At 32.7% G+C, this 7754-nt stretch overlaps 1 long non-coding RNA gene across 1 annotated transcript in view; it reads right to left on the bottom strand.

Annotated features, from left to right (window-relative positions):
- Positions 1 to 392: 392 nt before the first annotated feature.
- LOC128280630 (uncharacterized) overlaps positions 393 to 7754 on the bottom strand; it is a 64199-nt gene continuing 56837 nt past the window's right edge. Inside the window, exon 3 of the long non-coding RNA XR_008270735.1 lies at positions 393 to 407. This is a non-coding gene — a long non-coding RNA (uncharacterized LOC128280630). The remainder of the gene's footprint in view (positions 408 to 7754) is intronic.

Here is a 7754-nt window from a genome sequence, read left to right as displayed (position 1 = left end):
ACTTAAACCGAATAAACTTGCACATAAGGTCCTTGGCCGAACCTCACTAAAAACAAGTCAACCAAAATCTTAGTATTTATCTTGTGTATAACCTTATTTACCTTCCAAAATCACAAAACATCAAACTCTTAATGTTTATGTACAAGGCCAATCTTAACATGATCCAACCTCCAACTCATTCCTTTCAACAACCAAAACCGAATGTTCAAGCCATCACCGAGATTTGAAATTTTGCCATGGTTTGTGTAAGAAATTAGCTAATTAACTAGAAACAAGTTTAAAACTTAAGAATTTAACACAACATACTAACCTCCCTTAAGCTCAAGGTGACCAAACCTCTCTTCTTCCTCTTTTCAAACCGCCAAGAAGAACCAAAGGATGAAGCCTTTCCTTTTCTTTTTTTTTTTCTAGTTTCGTAAAATGGGGAACAACCATACACTTTTTTTTCTTTGTTTTCATCATATTCCATTTCATTATTTTATTCCCATGCTCCTTATTTTATCATACCTCCCATGAAACACTAACTTAACATGTTTATGACATGTTTTTGCCCATCACACTTGGTCCACCATACTTGTCATGGCAGCCACTACTAATTGGGGCGAATTGACATGCAAGTCCCCCTTTTATTTCATGCACTAATAGATCCTTATGTTTTGACCTATCACATTTCAAAATTTTCTCACATAAGTCCTATTTACTAAAATTCACCTACAATTAAACAAAATTCAAATATGAAATTTTTCACACATGCATATATACATATAATAAGCATTAAATATGACAGCTAATTATTTTTATGACTCGGTTTTGTGGCCCCGGAACCACTTCCCGACTAGGGTCACATTAGGGCTGTCACACTAATATCATGAACATTCAAAATAACTTTCATGCAAATAAAACCATATATACATGCCACATAACCGAATTTAGAATAAATAAAAATTACTGAATCAGAGACTGGATAGTGTGAGCTTCGAGTTGATCCAACTGACGCGTTCTACAAAATAATCTATTTAGAAATAGAACAGTAAACAAGATAAAAATTGTGAATGCTTAGTAAGCTCGTATGAAATTCATTTAACCTACCTCAATAAATTTACAATTATATTTTGAAAACCTAATGTAACAAGTACGAATATTATTTGGCATCATGTAACATCCACAAGTACATCACTTAATACTTCCAAAGGTTAATACATTATATTGCACAGGCTTATAATATAATCATTTATCTTTAATACTATCAAACACACATTTGACCAATTATAACTCAAATCATTTTGTTATTTATCATACGCAACTTAAAACAATATAACTCGCCTTAATTCACATTTAATTAAATGGACTAGATACTATATAGTTCCATGTTATCACAATTTAACAACAACAAGTGAGATTATCACACACGAATCAAATAACATTTCCATTGATACCATTTAATCTATATAAAAAATGTTTAGCAAATAGAACATTTATGTCATTCCATCCTCATGTATCCATTTTAGATTCAGTATTGAAATTATTTAAACAATTTCATTTCATATTATGTTTATTTTCATCGCCCGGAGAACTATAGAGAATATAGCTCGAATAAACAAGATAATCATGCTCACATAAGATAACAATAGGGATATTAACCATTACTCAATGCTGCTCACACAAGCTATCGATAATTTGCAACAAATGTTATATTCCAGCCATTGGTATAGTATCCACCATTGGTACATAGTACTTGATAAATATAACACCGGCATAGAGTGCCTGGTAACCGTAACACTGGTACAAAGTACCTGATAACTGTAATCACTGGCACATAGTGCTTGATAAACCCTAATGGCACGTCATTTGTATCCTAGCTATTCAATAAGTTCACATGGGCCATGTATCACGTATTCAATCTTTTCTATTCTTTTAAACATTTTTTACACATATCAATTAACCATGTACTTATTCATTTTCGTTCACATATCAAATTACAATATACTTGTAATTTAAACCAATTAATATTTCATAATCATTCCATATCATATAACCATTCATATTAGCCACTGATAGCAAGATAAATTTGTATTTTTAATATATTTATTTTTGGCTAATTATTGGATAAAATGCTATTAAATTTGGGTTTTTCTTATCAAGAATGATGTTGGTGTACTGAATTCAAACTCTTACAAAGAGGGGCTAAATTGGAATAAAAAGCAAAGAGGAGGGCTTGATTGAAAGATTGAAGATTCAAAGATGACTGGATAAAGATTGAAGGATTGAAGATTTTTTTTTTTAAAAGTGGCTGGATAAAGATTAGATGATTTTTTATATTGTTAAAATTCTGTAATTAGTTTGAATTTAATCTCTAGTTTAAATTTGATTTTTAAATTTTTGATTTATGTAATGATAATATTTAGAAAAAATATATCTAAATATTAGCACTAGAAGTGTGTATAAATACCTAGTGGCTACAACCAATTAAACACACACTTGGCTTTTGGAATCAAGCAAATTCCTTAATTTCTTTCCCTTCCTGTGTCACTTTTGTGTTATGCTGTTTTATTCTTTTTTTTTCTTTACTTTCAACTTTTTGGTTTAATTACCTTCCAAGGCCCTTTCCCTTCCCACTTTCTACAATTCCATTTGAACCATTTATTTTTAAGCATGATTCTTTTCATGATTAACTAAACCATTTTTAGCTTTAGCCTGGTTATCGCTTCGACAAAGTAATCGTGAGATATGAGCCCACACTAAATACATTGCAATTCAATATTTGTTATTTCTCCGGTATATGGGATAGTACAAATTCATCCATTAAAGTTGATTCGATTTCAATTCAAAAAGCGCGCATTGGGTTGGAATCGTTTGGCGTACAGTTGGGAAGTTGATTTGGCGATGCTGTATTCAAAATCCCGCGAACAAATTGGCGTGTTTTATTGGAAAATGCTAGTTGGATTCTGTCAAGGGAGATAGTGATCAGATTTAAACGACCCACACAGTTGAGGCTATTAATTTGAGTTGGGCTTTTCAAATTGCAAGGTTGTCGAAGTCTTAAATTACGGGTACGTGCCACATGGTTGGAAATTCGACAAGGGTTGATTTAGAGGTGATACTGGGATTGACTATGAGAGAAAGAGTTGGCTATTTGATGGATCCTTGATTGTTATAACCAGCTTATCGCTTGGAAGGGAAAACCTATTTTAAGGATCAACTCAAGATTGGAGTACACCAAGGCTAAGGCTAAGCTTAAAAATATTTTATTTAACCATTTATTTTATTTTCTTAAATTTATCTTTTTGCCATTTTGAATTTGTTTTTATTTTATTTTATTACACTTTGCATTTCCTTATTTTATTATCTTAATCAATTTAAATGCCCCATTTTTTTTTTTTTTTAGCATTGCTACGCATAGGTGGTGGGCACAACTGTGACCGTGACATCGATTCTGGTAACTGAAAAAGGCAAAATTAGATAGCTAGTCCCTATGGATTCGACCTTACTGCTCTATTCTGCTATTATTGTTATTTTGTTATAGGTATTTATATTTGGTGGTTTTGACGCCCATCAAATTTTGGCGTCGTTGCCGGGGACTGGTGAAAATTCCTAATTTTTATTTTTTTTATGACCAGATCAGAATTGGGGACTCTAGCATTTGAACCGAAGATAGAAAAGTTGGCTAGAACACTTCGAGGAGAAGCTATTCGGTGCGATAAACACCACAACCCGACTTTGAATAAGGATCTTACACTGAAGATATTTACTCATCCGAAGATTAAGACGAAATGGTAGGTCAAACTATACGCCAACTTGCAGCTGCACTAAATGGACAACAATCGCTATGCATAACTTATCCGATGGGTGAAACACCATTTGAGTTAAAGTCGGGATTAATACATTTATTGCCTATTTTCTGCAGTTTAAAAAATGAGAACCCTATACTCTTCTGAAAGAGTTCCACATGGTTTGTCTAAGCATGAAACCAGAAGGAGTAACTGAGGATCAAATAAAACTACAAGCTTTTCCTTTTTCATTAGCCGACTCTACTAGAGAATGACTGTTTTATTTACCTCCGGGATCTGTTAATACTTGGACTGATATGTCTCGATTGTTTCTTGATAGGTTTTTGCCAGCAATTGAGTAGTCCAATTAAGGAGAAGTATAGTTGGAATACAACAAAAAGAAGCATAATCACTTTTTGGATATTGAGAGCAATACAAGAAGTTGTGCACAAGTTGCCCATAATATGGCCTGACTAAACAATCACATTTACAGTACTTTTATGAGGGGTTACTCCCAATGGAAATGAAGATGATTGATGCCGCTAGTAGAGGGGCTCTTGTGAACATGACTCCTTAAAGAGCTAGGGAATTAATTTTGACCATGGCTGCAAATTCTCAACAGTATTGACCACCTATGGAACCTACTAGAAGGGTTCATGAGCTAAGTACTCATTCCATAGTAAATAAGATTAATGAACTTACTAAAATGGTTAAAAATATGCTTGCAGGATAGACGAACCCATCTCAGTTGTGCGGGATTTGTACTAAACTTAATCATCTTACAGATTCGTGCCCAATTTAACTTGAGGACACAAGTGCACAAGTATATGCCGTTGGGAACTTTCCAAAGCCACCTCAAAGGCATTACAATCCATATTCAAGCATGTACAATACAGAGTGGAGAGACCATCCAAATCTAAACTATGGATCGAACCCTCGATACAGTCAACCATATCAACCAAGACCACCTCTGCCTCAATAGTATCAACCTCCAAAATCATCTCTTGAAACCATAATAGAGAGGTTAGCCATTAGCACCAAAAAGTTCCAACAAAAGAGTGAAGCACATATCTAAGAAATAGATCAAAAAATAAGTAAACTAGCGCTCACGGTTAGTCGTTTTGAGAACCAAGGAAAACTATCGTTTCAAACTAAGCCAAACCCATGTCAAAATGCAAGTTCTATGACTGTAAAAGATGGAATAATGTCAGAACCAGTGCCTGCACGAGTCATGACCACGGTGTTGAACTGGAAGCTGAACTAGCAGCTCCCACTAAGCCGACACCACAAAAACCATTTTTTGTACCTCCCCCATTTCCTAGAAGGCTCGCTCAAGTTTAAAAGGAACGAGAGGAAAAAGAAATCCTTGAGAAATTTTAGAAGGTAGAAATCAATATTCCTTTACTTGATCTAATTAAACAGGTTCCATGCAATGAAAATTTTTGAAAGAACTGTGCACCGACAAAAAAAAAATCCAAGGGAACAAATAGGTGAATGTAGGAGAAAACGTTTCTATAGTGTTACAAAGGAAAATCCCGCCTAAGTGTAAAGACCAAGGTATGTTTTCTATATCTTGCAAAATAGGTAATATTGGCATAAAGGAATCCATCTGTGATTTGGGAGCATCTATTAATATAATGCATTTATCTATTTTTAAATTGCTAAACATAGGTCCTTTGAAACAAATTGGGGTGATTATTCAATTGGTAGATATATCATGCGTATATCCAGAAGAGGTGTTACAAGATGTCCTTATTAAGGCAAATGAACTAATTTTTCCTGTCGACTTTTACATCATCGATATGGAGGACGACCACTCAAGAAATACTTCTGATATTCAACTCGGGAGACCATTCCTAAGTACTGCATGTACAAATATTGATGTTTGAAGTGGAGCCCTCACTATGGAATTTGACGGTGAGGTGGTAAAATATAATGTTTATGAGGCGATGGGCCAACCCAACACAATGTAGAATATTTAAGTGTTGATATTATTGAACCACTAACGAAATTTCATTTTGAGTATCATGAAGAGGATAGGTTACAAATGATACTTTGCAAGAGTTTTAGGCCTCAATACAATGGATAAATTGGAGGAGATAATGACATTCAGAGAACCGATTCGTGAAGTTGTTATTCTACTAGAGACTCCACAAATTCCTAGAAGTCAAGGTAAATATTTTGAGCTGTCTCATTCTAAAACTAAACTCTTGCCATCTATTTTGTAGGCTCTAAAACTGGAACTCAAACCATTATCGGTATATTTAAGGATTCCGATTGAGAAAAAGGCAAACTCAAACGGAAAAGTTCAAAAACGCCTCAATCCACCAATAATAGAGAAATCTAGGAAATACTTTAAGGACAATGAGAAAAGTTTGAGATCTTTATACTAGAACTTTCAAGTGCACATAATAGAAGAATTAATTCTCGAGAAACCAAACAAATAACACTCAGGTCATTGAGCTAACGTCGTTAAACAAAAGCGCTTTATGGAAGGCGACCCATATTTATCTTTTTTTATTTAATTTAATTTTGAATTCTAGTTTAATTAGAGAAATAAATAAAATATTGTTTAATATATTTTCTCGCATTATATTAGGTACACAAACTGCTCATAGCAATAAAGTCTTACGACAAAGACGCGATCCGACTACTAGAAAATAATAAGAGCAATCACCTTATACTGTAGATGAATGACTTTATTGCATTAAAGCTTGCTTCGAAACAATGGAAACCAACATCTTAAGCATCCTCAACTCCGTCCTCCAATCCATTGAATATACACGGGGAGTACACTTTGCCTCAACTTTTATTATTCTTTTTGTACATTGTGGGAGATGTGGGCTAAGTAGGGGGATCATGCCATACTTTTTTCTTTGCATGTGTTTTGCTAAGAATAATTTCTTAATATGTTTTGGAAATAAATTTTTAATTCTTATGTTTAGTTTATTTAAATAAGTGGGTGAATCATAAATAAATATTGCTTGCTTGATCAATGAATATTTTGTAGAATTGAAAATGTTATGGCTTAGTCAATGTTTCATGAAAATTGTTGGCTCTTTTGAACTTGCCTAATGAAAGAACTCATTTAAATAAATAAATAAATTTTCTAATAGCTTGGTTAAGAGTGAAGATTTAAAAATGTGACCAAATTGAGTAACCGGGATGAGGTGCTTGAGTTGTCATCTCATTTTGCATCAAAAGACTTGACTATGTTTGAAAATAAAATAAAATAAAATAAAATAAAAATATAAATAAAAGTATAAATTGGGTATGATCATTTCGCATGTTTGATTAAGTCATTTCGCATGTTTGATTAAGCCTAAATTTAGTGAAATACTTGAATTTGACATATTGTTCGAGATTTTATAAAATGATTATCGATTGAGTTTAACAATTATTTATTTTTTATTCACCTAATTGTTTGAATTATGCTTGACTAGGAAAGAGGGTTTTAATTTTGAAAAGGATTAATAAGTTATTTTTAGTAGATACCATGCTAAAGGACAAGCATCGACTAAGTAGGGGGAATTTGATAGCAAGATAAATTCGTATTTTTAATATATATATTTTTGGCTAATTATTGGATAAAATGCTATTAAATTTAAGTTTTTCTTATCAGAAATGAAGTTGGTTTGCTGAATTCAAACTCTTACAAAGAGGGGCTAAATTGGAACAAAAAGCAAAGAGGAGGGCTTGATTGAAAGATTGAAGATTCAAAGATGACTGGATAAAGATTGAAAGGTTGAAGATTTTTTTTAAAAGTAGCTGGATAAAGATTGGAGGATTTTTTATATTGTTAAAATTCTGTAATTAGTTTGAATTTAATCTCTAGTTTAAATTTGATTTTAAAATTTTTGATTTATTTAGTGATAATATTTAGGAAAAATCTAGCTAAATTTTAGCACTAGAAGTATGTATAAAATACCTAGTGGCTACAACCAATTAAACATACACTTGGCTTTTGGAATCAATCAAATTCCTTAA

This window comes from Gossypium arboreum, chromosome 1, assembly GCF_025698485.1.
Source record: "Gossypium arboreum isolate Shixiya-1 chromosome 1, ASM2569848v2, whole genome shotgun sequence".
Lineage (NCBI taxonomy): Eukaryota > Viridiplantae > Streptophyta > Magnoliopsida > Malvales > Malvaceae > Gossypium > Gossypium arboreum.
This window is presented reverse-complemented; position numbering and strand designations above follow the sequence as displayed.